At 45.4% G+C, this 14,270-nt stretch overlaps 1 protein-coding gene across 1 annotated transcript in view; it reads right to left on the bottom strand.

The window, feature by feature from the left end:
* LOC146008000 (chloride channel CLIC-like protein 1) overlaps positions 1-14,270 on the bottom strand; it is a 338,327-nt gene that overhangs the window by 306,205 nt on the left and 17,852 nt on the right. Inside the window, exon 2 of the mRNA XM_083146841.1 lies at positions 13,937-14,052. The gene's annotated coding sequence lies outside the window, so the exon portion shown is untranslated. The remainder of the gene's footprint in view (positions 1-13,936; positions 14,053-14,270) is intronic.

The raw sequence follows: 14,270 nt of genomic DNA, 5'->3' as shown, positions 1-14,270 counted from the left end.
ACACCCACACCTCCCAGTCTCCGTCACCACTGCACCTCTCCCCACCCTGTCACACCCGCACCTCCTCCTCCCTGTCACACCTACACCTCCCCCTTTCACCACTGCACCTCTCCGTCCTGTCACAATTGCACCTCCCCATCCCCCTTTCACCACTGCACCTCCTCATCACTCTGTCACAATTGCACCTCCTCATCCCCCAATCACACCTGCACCTCACAGACCCCCTGGTAACTCTGCACCTCTCTGTCCTGCTGTACCTCTCCATCCCTGTCACCTGCACCTCCCTCTGTCACACCTTAACCTCTCCGGCAGATTGTCCCCGTCACACTTTAACCTTCATAACTTATATATAAAATTAGAAAACAGAATACTTTGAACATGCTACATGCACGTTAAAAACTCAGGCAGAAGGCTGGTGGGTGGAGGTGTTGGTGGTAGGCAGGCTGTGGGCGGTGGTGCGGGTGTCAGGCAGGTGGACATGGCAGACAAAGGAAGCAAAGTAGTATTCACCTCCTGGCTCCTGCCCAGTCTCCTGTGGCAGCGTCCAATCCTCTTCTAGCGCAGGCTGTAGCTGCGTGGACTCCGCCTCCGCATAGTGCCACAGAGAAGTCAGCGGTCACAGCCCATGCTGGCTCTGCTGCACAGGCGGCTGTGACAGCTGTCATTTGGGGCGATGTCTGTTGGCCCAGCCGAGCCCCCATTGGACTGCCAACCGGCAATCCGCAACTGGTCCCCCTCCATGCACGTAAGCCGCTGCGTTACCCCCCACATCCTGTAAGGTACACTTCACCGCTGGAGGAGCTGTGTGCACCCACACATGGACAGCAGCCCTCCTGCAGCCATTATTGATATGGGCAAAATGCTGCAGTCATGCAGGGCGATGAGCGGCCGGTCCTAGTCTCTTATTGGCCGGCCGGAAAGTGGCTATTAACTGTGCAGGGCGGCCAAAAAAACTGGCAGGGTGAAAATCGCCGGCTTTTAAAAAGGGGCAGGGCGCAGTGCCCTGTGAAATAAGCCTAGCGGGAACACAGGAAGAATGTTTGAAACAAAAACGTTGGTGGATCCTGTAAACTTTGGTGCACAGATTGATTAAGATACAGCCAGGTCATTAACTTACTACTTCTATTACTTCATGACAAACATTAGGTACTTCAAATCCATTTGCCTAGGAAAAGTGGACAGTCCTCTCAAAAGGGTCTATTTATGAAACAGAGAAAAAAGAGTGGAGAAGTGAGACCGTGCAGATGTTCCCATAACAACCAATTAGCATTGAGATAACATTTACAAAGTGCATTCTACCAAATTATTAGAAGAAGCTGTTTTGCAACTTCTCCACTCTTTTTACGGCTTCATGAATAGACCACACAATGGGGCAGATGTATGAAGGGTCGTTATGGGGGTTATGTGCACTGATATCGCTTCTCCCCCCATGTATGAAGGAGGTGAGATGCGGTAAAAGGACAGGGGCGCTATGCGCCCCTGTCCATATCGGTGCTGCTATCAAAATGATAGCAGGCCGAATGTATGAACGGTCAGCATCGCTGACCGTTCCGCACGAAGCTGGGTTTGGCTTCGCCAGCATCAGGCTGGCGAAGCCCTATCTAAACAGCAGGGACAGCGCTGTCCTTGCTGTTAGGTCTGGGCTGCGCTGGGGATCTCGCGTGAACAGCGAGATCCCGCGCATGCCCAGTGCGGCCGACCGGCCGGGGGACAGGAGATAGCGCATCAGTTAATACTGATGCGCTATCTCCAGAAAGGGACATTGCCGAAGGGGGGAGTTAACGCTCCCCCGCTTCGGCAGACAAGATGTTAATACATCTTGTCGATGTCCCTTCCTGCTTCGCCTCGCTATTGAGGCGAAGCAGGAAGTATCATAGCGGCGCGATAAGCGCTGCTATGATACATCTGCCCCAATGTCTGGAACATCTTTCAAAATGCTCTAGTGCAGACTTAGATGACTACAGACAAAGAAGTTTATAGGTGTTTTATTAGCCCAAATACTTCACACATTGGAGGTTATTCTAGTCCATTCTTTCTGACAAAATCCTTCTTAGATGGACAAAACCATGTGCACTGCGGGTGGGGCAGATGTAACTTGTGCAGAGAGAATTAGATTTGGGTGGGGTTTTTCTTCTATATTGAAGTGTAAAATCATGCAGTCAGTATTTTCCCTGCACAGAAACAAAATAGCTCACCCAAATCTAATTCTCTCTGCACATGTTACATCTGCCCCCCTGCAGTGCACATGGTTTTGTCCATCTAAGAAGGATTTTGTCAGAAAGAATGAACTAGAATAAACCCCATTGTTTGAACTACAAAGTTTTCTGTCAATACAACGGATTGCCGTTACCCCATATCTCTTTTCCTCTGTACTTTTGACTACAAAAAGGAGCGAGAACACACATACCGTGTCACTCAAAATAAGATATATAGTTAAGTCAGTCCCTCGGGACATCCTAGTTTACTACATATTCCCCAAGCATGCCTGCTTAGAAAAAAAAACAGAAATGCCTATGTAAATTAAACCTTCTGCTAGTAGATTATCCATAAAGTAGCAGGTCTTGTTTCTTGAGAACATTACAATTTTAATCTCTTACAGATTTGTCATCTGTTATTTGTCTGTTTGGTCAGTATGTATTCGGACACTGTTGGACCGATTTGGATGAAACCAATATGAGGTGACTTGGTTGGGTCCAGATTAGGTTCTCGGCCACGAAGATCCCCAATCCCGACCCCGGGGTGTTCCTGGGGGCCCAAAAAGTGGTCTGGCCAATACACAAAGTGGGCCAGGAAAGCAAGATACAAACCCGAGCAACACCGAGGAGGGTAATGGAGGCAGAAGAAAGCCACGGACAGAGTTATGTAGTGGAAGGTGCATGTCCCCAGCAGCACAGAGTAGATCAGGAGATGCATGATGTGTCAGTGAGGACAGGGCTGTATAATTGTAAAGCGCAATGGAATATGCTGAGCTATATAAGAAACTGTAAATTAATAAATAAATAAATAAATAAATAAATAAATAAAGTGATAGGGTCGGTGACATGAGAAGAGAAGGGGAATGGAGGCATCAGGAAGCCACAGGCTGACAGCTATATTGTGGTAGGAGCATGGTCCTCAGCAGCAAAGAGTATATCAGGAGATGAGGGATGTGTCATTGAGGACAGGGCTGCATGTGACAGAGGCTGTGACTTGATGCGAGGAGGTGAATGGAGGTAGCAGGAGTGTTATATAGTGGAAGGAGCAGGGTGCCCAGAGCCATGATCTCTTACAGATTGGTCACCTGTTATTTGTCAGGTATGCATTCAGACACGGTTGGACGGATTTGGACAAAACCAATGCGAGGGGGCGTGATTGGGTCCAGATTAGGTTCACGACCACTAAGAACCACACCTGGGTAGTGTGTTTTCAACCTAAGCAATGCCAGGTACTTCAGTTAGTTTATTTGTATATTGAAGTTTTCATAGCAGTCTGGTGCCACAATTTACATTGTCATGGTAAAAGGCAGCAGGGGGCAGGACACTGATGAATTAGTTTTATCTAGATGTTCCCAAGGCACCCTAATGGTCTAGGTTTTAAATATTATAGTATTCAGACACCTGACCCTTAAACCAACAGGAACTATAATGACACGGTATTCAAATACATATACTTTAATATGGAGTTGGTCCCTCTTTTCCCACTACAACATCCTTGGTAGGTTTTCCACAAGATTTTGGAGTGTTTCTGCCAGAATTTGGGCAAATTCTTTCCGTAGAGCATTTAGGAGGTCAGTCACTGATGTTGGATGAGAAGGCCCGGCTTCTACATAAGTGAGAAATGGAAACAACCTGGGCTGCGGCCCAGGATGAACACACTGAACGAGTGGAATGGCCCACACCACATTACAGGAACATGAATCCACTGTCAATGTAGGAACTACAATTGGATGATTGATGTGGAACATTGATGCTACTTTTGGAAGGAAATTTAAATAGTTTAAGAGTCCGGAGTGCTGTTTTATCATTATGGAACACTATTTAAGGCGGCCGACATGAAAGGCTGCTAAGAGACTCTCCTGGCTAAAGCCAAGACCAGTAAAATAACCGTATTCCAAGTGAACAGTAGCAAATGCACGGTCTATAGAGGTTCAAAAGTGTCTGATTGAGGAAGGTTAAAACCAAAGGCAAATCCCATGGTTCAGTTGATGTTTTAGCTTGTAGGAAACCGAGAAGGTGGGACAAAAACTGTTGTGGGAAGGTGTTACCGTTCGCACCAAGACATAGAAGCCTTCCAAATTCCAAAATATATGTCGAAGAGACCGCATAGTTGCCATAACCACTTTCATTATACATCGCCTACTTAACAATGTGGATTCAATAGCCATGTCAGTAAAAGTTGTAGCAGTCTTGCATTGTAATTCTTCATGGGCCATCTGCAAAAAGCAGTGGTACAAAAGTGTACCAGGCCCTGTGGGGGTCCATCTGGAGCCACTAGAATGACCCATGTGGACTTGATCCATTTGAGAAGCCTTGGAATCAGTGGAAAAGAAGGGAACAGGAATACCAGACTAATTCCAAGAAATTTACAAAGCATCTACTGCTCCTGCTTCAGGGTCCTTCATCAGAGAGCAATAGAGCAGAAGCTTGTGGTTCTGTATGGACTCCATTAGATCTATTTGAGGAATGCTGCAACATTGTTATTTGATGAAACACGTGCCAACTCTCCGAGATGTAGAATCTGATTGCTTAGGTAATCCCCCGCCCAATTTTTCATGCCAGGAATAAAAATCACTGAGCGACCTGTTGCACAACACTCTGCCTATCGTAGGATCGGTCACACTTCCTGCATAGCCCGAAGTCTTCTTGTGCCCCCTTGTCGGTTGTCAAACAGATAGCTCGAATCTCCAGGATGTTGGTTCGATTCCCGTGGTGACCATCAAGCTTATAAATGTTGATAAAGAACAAATGCTTCCTGGCCCCTGAGGCCAACATCTGTTGTCAGTATCATCTAATCTTATATGTCAAAACTTTGCCATGTTCAGCCACCAAAGAAGAGTTTCTGGAGATAGTCACTGACCATTGTGCTTGTAGGTCCAGTTCAAAAGTTCTGGAATAAAAACAAACGGAAGTGCCTCGAAAGAAGCAGCCATCTTTCCTAGGAGGTGTATACAGAGGTGCACCGACACTCTGCGAGGTGATATTACCATCTTCATCATTTCTTATAGGGAAAGAATTCTGTCCATAGGTCTTCTGCTCCACTATATCCACAATTATGGCGAGAAACAGCAGTCTGTTTTATGGATATAGCTCTGACTTTTTAAATTCAAAATCCAAACATGTTTAGCAGGAATTGACATGTCTGCCGAGCATCCTGGGCAAGACGTTCCTGGGAAGGGAACTTCAGTAGACCATCCAGGTATGGAAATATCATTACCTGCTGGACACGTAGCCCTGACATCATGATTGCCATGGTCTTTTTAAATACCCAGGGGGCTGATGAGAGGCTGAAAAAATTATGTTGATTTTGTACTGCAAATCTCAGAAACCTCTGAAGTTCCCAGATTGGTACATGTAGGTATGCATCCTTTATATCCAGCAAGATGAGAAATTCTGCAGATTCCAAACCGGCAATTATGGACTGTCCTGCTTTGGTACTAGAAAAAGATTTGTATAGAAGCCGCGTCCGCGTTGACTCCAAGGTTATAACTCCTGATGTTAATAGCTTCTGATTTGCTGACAAAATGACTTCCCTTTTTGTTTACAGTATAGGGAGACCGGTCGTGAAAAAAATGTTTTGGTGGTAGAACCACAAATTCCAGGTGGTATCCTTGGGTGAGAATAGCTTTTACCCAGTTGTCCAAGTAAGTCTAATCATTTGTTCTTGAAATTCAGCAAAACGAGCCTCTGGGGTCCCGTAGGGTGGGCTGGAAGCGCATCATGCCCGTAGTTTGTCAGTGGGCTTGGTTTCCTGACAACGGTAAGCTGTAGCGGTGGCTGAGAAAAAAAAAAGGGTGGATGTGGATGCCCTAGTTCTGCCTCTGGAGAAAGGATAAGATCCTCTAGTCTTCCCTCAAAAAACTTACAGGAAACCCCGAAAAGACCGAAAGGAGGGTCCAGCGATGGAGCCGAGGTAGGCAGGAATGAAGACTTTCCACCTGTTGCCTATGAGATTAGCTTGTCTAGCTCTGGCCCAAACAAAACATCACCTGTGTACGGTAGGGCTTCAACCTCCTTTTTCTTATCTCAGACTCGGCTTCCCAAGATCTTAGCTACAGTGAATATCTGGCTGCTATCGATAAAGCAAAAATCCTTGCACCTAAGGTTGCAGTGTCTTTAGATGCTTCACCCAAGTAGAGAGCAAATTCTCTTATTCTGCTACTGGTATTAACTCTGATCTGGGGTGATTACTCTCAATGGTATCTGGACTCATGATAGATTGACTCTAGGTCAACCATTAATGGTCAACAGTGGATAGGTCGACACCTTTAAATGGTTGACATTGACAGATCGACACAAGTAAAAGGCCGATGGACATGGTCGACAGAAAATAGTATTTTGATACCTACCGGTAAATCCTTTTCACAAAGTTCATATGGTATACTGGGTTCTCAATGCATTGGGGAACAAGAGGTCCTCTGCAGGAGACAGGCACATAGAACGCTTTACAGTGGGTGTACTGGCTCCTCCCCTCTACTTCCTCAGTTAAGGAAAAACTGTGCCCGAGGAGAATGAACGTATGTGAGGTAAGGATTTAAGTATATGTGAGTGCGGTGAGATTCATACCAGCACAACCTTAAACATTTACAAATGGTAAATAAAACAAACAAACAGTTAACTTGTAGAGCACTTGAAGCAAACATCACCTAAGTGACAACATAGGCAACGAGCCAAAATACGCCACACCTTGGAAGTGACAACCAGATGCAGTAGAACTCTGCACAGAGGCGGGTTCCCAGTATCCCATATGAACTTCGTGAAAAGGATTTAGCGGTAGGTTTTAAAATCCTATTTTCACTATCATTCATATGGTATACTGGGTTCTCAGTACATTGGGATGTCCCAAAGCTTCCAGAAAGTGTGTGTGTGGGGGGGGGTGAGTGCGTAGACTGCTGCAGCACCACCTGCCCAAACTGGATATCCTCTTTGGCCAGGGCATCACATTTGTAAAACTTTACAAATGTGTGTTGAGCCGACCAAGTAGCAGCTCTGTATAATAGCAGAGCTTACACACCACAAATAGCCACCCAGGATGCGCCCACCGCTCTCATGGAATGAGCCTTCACAGAAGGTGGAACCAGTAAGTCAGCCACTCCATAAGCCTGACGAATGGTAGCACAAATCCACAAGAGATTGTTTTGAGGACGGAAAACCCTTTCTCTGGGCATCATCGTAGCTTGGCCGTTCTACCAACATAGGCCTTAAGCCAGGCATGTCCAAACTATAGCCCTCCAGCTGTTGTGAAACTACAAGTCCCATCATGCCTTGTCACAGTTGTGCTATTAGGGAATGCTAAAACTATGGCAAGGCATGCTGGGATGTGTAGTTCCACAACAGCTGGAGGGCCACAGTTTGGACATGCTTGCCTTAAGCACTCAAACCACATTCCGGAATCCCAGAGTGAACCACACTAGATGGAAGTACAATAGCTTGGTTCAGGTGGAAAGTCAAAACAACCTTTGGCAAGAACTGCTGTTTTGTTCTCAGTTCTACCCTGAAACACCAGATAAGGACTCCTGCAAGATAAAGCACCTAACTCTGACACACGCAATAGGTGGCACAAAGGGGGGTTGAATCCTCAAAACCCCCTGGAAAAAGGGCTGTACTTCTGGAATTAGCCAATTTCCTTTGAAAGAAAATGGAAAGAGCTGAAATCTGTACCTTCAAGGAACCTAGCCTTAGGCCCAGGTCCAAGACTGACTGCAGAAATTGTAGAAAATTATCCAGTTTAAAATCCGCAGGTGAAAACAAATTTGTTTCGCACCAGGCTACATACTTTCTCCAGATCCTATGGTAATCATTCACCAGTTTCCTAGCCTGGGTCATGGTGGAAATGACAGAAGCATGAAGACCTTTTCTGGCTAAAATCTGCCTCTCAACCTACAGGCCGTCAAACGAAGCTGCCCTAAGTCCTGGTAAACGAAGGGGCCTGAGTAAGCAAGTCGACGACAGGTAGAGGCCATGGGGCCCCTACGACCATGGCCTGAAGATCTGTGTAACACGCCCTTTGAGGCCAGTCCAGGGCCACCGGAATCGCATCCACTGAGAGGAAACAGGTAAACCAGGTTGAACAACCAAATCATCGTTAGTGCATCAACTACCACTGCCTGAGGGTCCCTGGACCTGGAGCAATACTTGTCCACCTTTTTGTTGATCCTGGATGCCATTAGGTCGATCTGTGGTAATCCCCACTGATCCACAATCTACGCAAACACCTGGGGACTGAGACTCCACTCTCCTGGGTGCAATTTGGGATGACTGAGGAAGTCCGCCTCCCAGTTGTCCACACCCAGAATGAATATGACAGACAAGGCCATGGCGTGAGCCTCTGCCCAAACCAAGATCTTGGAGACCTCCCTCATGCAGGACTTGCTCTTTGTCCCCCCTGCCGGTTGATGTACGCAACAGTTGTTGCGTTCTCCGACTGACCCTGGATAGCCAGGCATTGCAACATGGGGGCTGCCTGCAGGAGTGCACAATAGACAGCTCGGAGTTCCAAACAGTTGAAGTGAAGTTTGGACTCCCACAGAGACCATTTTCCTTGAAAACACCTTCCCTGTGTCACTGCTCCCCAGCCGAGGAGACTGTCGTCAGAAGGACCCAATCCCGGATCCCAAAACGTCTGCCCGCCAAGAGGTTTTGCGGGTAAAGCCACCATTGCAAGGACAGCCTTGCCTGGGTCGAAAGACATATCCGCCTGTGCATCTGCAGGTGGGAACCTGACCATTTGGCCAAAAGATCCAACTGGACAGTCCGGGATTGAAGCCTCCCGAACAGAAGCGCCTCAAAAGGAGGCCACCATTTCTCCTAGTAGTTGGATGCACTGATGGACCGACACCAGAACCGGTGTAAGGACTGTCAGTACCAGCAGTTGAATGGCTACCATATTTTCCTCCAGCAGGAACACTTTCTGTTCCACTGTTTCCAGAATCATCCCCAAGAACTGGAGATGCCTGGATGGGGTCACTGAGGACTTTTGCAGGTTCAAAATCCACCCATGCGAAGACAGTACCTGCATTGTGGTGGTGATATCCGCTCTCAACAGTTCCTCTGTTCTCGCCTTTATCAGCAGATCATCCAGGTATGGGATAACATTTACCCCTTGAGCCCTTAGCAAGGACATCATTTCCGCCATCACCTTAGTAAAGATGCGGAGCCGTGGACAGGCCGAAAGGCAAGGTTTGGAACTGAAATTGCTCGTATCCGATTGTGAACCTGAGGTAAGCCCGATGTGGTTGCCATATGGGAATGTGAAGGGATGTGTCCTTCACGTCCAAGGATGCTAGGAACTCTCCTTCTTCGAGGCCGGCCACAACCAACCTCAGAGTCAGACCCCTGTAAAAGCGACTGAGACCCCTGAGAACCTGGTTGTATATCATCCACATCTTCAACAGCCTCCTCCTCAGAGTCAGGCTCCCACGGGAGTGAGAATGTCCACCCTTGCAAACAGGACAGTTAAATCCTGCTGCACTCTGTGTCTGCAGGGTGTTTGCAGTCAGCTGAGTGGTCACAGATTCCAGCATACTTTTAATGCTGCTTACCCAGGCAGGTTCCTGAGAGCCCCCTTGTGATCCTCCACACAATTGTGTGGGGATACCACTGAGCTGTGGAGACCCCCCCACTAGTCTGGGGTGACATACAGTGTTCACAAGTGACTTGCAGGAAAAAACTTGCAGGAACAAACTTAGTGCTGCAAATCATACAGGTTATCTTTCTAAACATTTTAGAAAAGGCATCACCCCCTAACACACACAGACAGTAAAACACAAAACAGTCAGAGTCAGTGTGAAGTGTATAGAAGCTATGTGAAGTCTCTAACACTTATTTGTGTGCCCAGAAATGCTTAACAAGCAAGTGGGGAAAGGACTCAGATATTGGGGGAACCAGCACACCCTTAACCTGAGCTGCCAGATTGAGGAGCTGGTTAGCAGTAATAGAACTAAATACAGTGTAAATATCTATATAAGTATGTGTAAGGCTATAAACATTGTAATGAGCATTTTAGAAGCTCAATTTCACTTACTGTCTCTGCTGAAGTTCTCTTCCATCCAGTCTGGAGCTGCCAGCACCGCTGAGGAGTGTCTGCTGCTGTATAACGGCACCCCAAAGCATGCTGAGAGAAGCCGGAAATTGGCGCCAGAGAGCTGTGTCCCTGCTCTGAGTAAAGCCCCGCCCCTTACAATGGCGCTGGCGCTTTTACTAATCTTTATACTGGCACTGTTGCTATTCCTAGCAAACACATTAACACCTGCCCCGATGGCCCTGAGGCAGTGTAAAGCATCCAGTGTGGACAGGGGGCTGTGCAGTTCCCGTGCAGGGACACCGCCATCGCTTCCGCCGCCATCATGCTGCACATCAACCAAGGCACCCCACTAGAGGGGACACCAGGTAACACTCATCGCAGATGTCTTTGGAGTGAGTCAGGGGTGTGCGGCAAGCTGGGAGTATGAAGCGCTGCAGCGCAATGCCTGCCACAACAATCACCCACAGGATAGTGGTCCTGCAGCAGGGACAGTTCAGTACCTTGAAAGGCCACTTGAAACTGTAACCCTCCCCTGGCTTCCCACAAAGCAGGGAGCTGTTTAGTCCAAAACAGGCTCCCCAAAATAACAAACAAAATTAAATGAAGAAAAACTCTCTTCAGGATCTCTGTAAGTGCAACCTCTCCGAGGGCACATTTTTTTAAAACTGAGGATGTGGAGGAGGAAGTAGAGCGGAGGAGCCAGTACACCTACTGTAAAGAGTTCTATGTGCCCGTCTCCTCCTTGTTTCAATGTGGAGGAGGTAAGGGATCCACTTCCTCAATCTATAATTTATACCAAAAAACACTCTCAAGACCCATAGAGTTCCTCTGCCCATTTATCTATTTCCTTGCTGACCCTAATTAAAGTGGGTCATAGAACTACATTTAAAGAATGTTTATACAACTAACAGTCGGGTGCTTCTTTTAAAGACAAGCCACCGGGATAGGAGTCTAGACACTGAGGTGTTTGCAAGAAGCCGAGTCTCCCACTGCCACAGGGAAAGGGTAGTATAACCTTAAACATCTATACATTTGGAATTTCTTATTTGGGATTTTCCCACACTTTTAAAAATGGCTCTTCCAACTCTGTTCACTCAGGAAGAGTTACCGGCGGTTTACTAGTTGTACCAAAAATGGTCACCGATGCTGTAGCTTTAGTGTTTGCCACATTAAGTGAAACGTACTGCCCTAATTAGAGCATCTTTGCTATGTGAGTCTTCCTCTAGAGTCCTGTAATGAATCCTACCATCATCTGAAATATCCGACTGTAAAACTAATGGTAAGCCCCTCTTCTTAGATGGAGGGGGGGCAGGAAGGTGAGTCTGTGAGGAAGAACTGACCGACTTAACCAATGTATCCACAGGTGTGACTAATGCTCTAGCTCAGGATGGTTCTGATGAACTTTATGTCAAAACATGTTTGTGCAACTCAGCATAGCACACAGCACCAAGAGAGAGACCTCTTGCCTACGACTACAGACTTGATGACCGGAAACTCCCATTTTACATTAAGGAGATCCATAGCAGGATCATCTGGAGACAACCAAATATACACGGTCAGTTCCGCACATGTACATCGTGCCATCTGACTCGGTAGAGCGAGCTACATCTGCAATAAGGAAGACATGATAAAGAGCAGTTTCACGCAGATAGCCTCGTTTGGTGTCCATTATAAGAGACCCAACAATAACAGCACAAACATTTTACAGGCTGTGTTTAAAAAGTGCTGATTGGTTGGCACTTCAAATCTCTTAATGAATTGACAACTCTATGTAGTACAGCATTATGGTACTTATATGTTAGCTGGGCGCCCACTAAGCTAGTTGCTTAGTTTTCCGCATCCGCTCGCCACGCTTCAGGCACCGTGGCACGCTGCACTCGCCACACTATATAAAATCAACTCCATGCCGACATGGATAGTGGGGGTATGAGTGTACTAACTATAGTTGGCGCCCAACTAACATATAAGTACCAGCATTATTTTATTAAATATACCAAAATACATCATAAGCTTCAGTGAGTAAATGGAAGTAATTTGTGTGCTGGACCACATTTTGTTTAATAACAAAAAATATGTTTAGTTCACATGGCTTTTAATCCCTTATTTACCATGAATTAGACCTGCTTTCAATCTTATCCTCATTACCAAGCGTGCACACTGCCTCCCACACACCTCGCTGAGGATTTGCTTTCTGTCAGTGCAGGTTTTAATTTGAGAAGAGACAAGTTAGTACACCCAATTAACACACATGAGAGCAATCAAGGAGTTTATGACATTATTATCAGTTAAGCAATATCCCAAGACATCCCCCGCAGGCTGCATGAACACAGTTGGTGTTATTTCACCGAACGGCAAAATAAAGTCAGAAATGTGTGGAGGCTATGAAGCCTGGGAGCATAGGTGATTTAGCTACACTGTGTAAGGTCTGTGTAGGCTGTGTCTGTACTTGTCACCTGGACATCTTTAGCTAATCCCTTGTCTCACCCTAGTGGCTGTCTGCAGTAGCAAACTGCAGACAGCCACTAATTTGGATACAGTACACTATATAACCTGGAAAGTATTTTGCCTGTTGCTTGGCACACGTTTCACACATCCAAGATAAGATCTGTAGTCATTCTCAATCAGTAGAGAATGAGGGTGTGCCAGGGCGTATACAGAATGTTACACAATCACACTTTGTGGAATACAGGTCGAGTATCCCGTATCCGAATATCCGTTATCCGAATTATTCCGAAATACGGACATTCCAGAAAGTGAAAAAAATTTTTTTTTTTTGCTAAAAACTCACTGGGGACATTTGTAACAGCATCACTGGGGACATGATATGTAACTGGCACTATATATGTGCAAGACAATGATTGCTTGGCATTCAAATTCAGTGCTGAGATAGTACACACATTTTGTTTCACGTTTTGAAACCTTGTTTTTTGAACAATTAAAATATATTTGTGTGTATTTTATGTGGTAATAAAATATATTTGTGTGTATATTATGTGTTTATACAGCATAAATGCAAGATACTTCAAAATACATCATTGAAATATTAAAATATTCCGAAATACGGAATAATCCGTTATCCAAAATTCTCCTGGTCCCGAGCATTTTGGATATGGGATACTCAACCTGTATAAACAGAACACTGATACTATAATACACTGACACCAGCATACAAACACCTGATGTAGTGAAGAGGTCACAAATACTTGCAGAACCTGCCAACTGTACACAGAGCACTATGCTTCCAATGCCCCAATGATTTTCCTATTATGAATGCATGGATGTTTTAAAAAAAACAACAAAATAAAAGCACAAATGATAAAGTTGGTCCTGGGGACTGTAAACTAGAATATTTATGTTAGGTTTATACAGACTCTTTCACATGCCCCTTTTATGCCACCTAGGTAAAAAAAATAATAAAAAAAAATAAATAAAATATATATATATATATATATATATATATATAGATAGATGATAGATAGATAGATAGATAGATAGATAGATAGATAGATAGATAGATAGAGTTTGGGTCTGGCACTCCCATATAACACCGCAGTGCTGTAGCCGGTGCCCTCACAATATGATGAATAGAGAGTCTGGAGGTGCGGCACTCACGGCTTAACTTCTCAGAAATAACCACCCCATACAACGGTATAAGTGATCAACGTTTCAAATAACGTGTATTTGTCTTCAGGATAAAATACATAAAACACACACATACCTTTATAGAAGAATACAAACATGTGAAGGAACAATGTGCAGTACGAGCCCGCCCTGCCGCAGGAGGGGGGTGGGTGACGTCATCATTGTACGTCCAGCTTAGAGACGCTGGAGATGCTGTGTAAGTAACCATAGTGATAAACATTAACATTGTACTCGAGATCTATCCACCTTGATGTAAATAGAAATGTGGTGGTTACAACATGCTAGAAATATATACAAGGGATATACTAGAAAATATATTACAACATTAGAGTAGAATATGTATAAGCAAAAATATATAAGCAAAAATATATGCAGAGAACTTATGCACATTAACAAACTCATTTTGCATA

The sequence above is a fragment of the Crinia signifera genome, chromosome 6 (genome assembly GCF_055691185.1).
Source record: "Crinia signifera chromosome 6, ASM5569118v1, whole genome shotgun sequence".
NCBI classification, from domain to species: Eukaryota; Metazoa; Chordata; class Amphibia; order Anura; family Myobatrachidae; genus Crinia; species Crinia signifera.
This window is presented reverse-complemented; position numbering and strand designations above follow the sequence as displayed.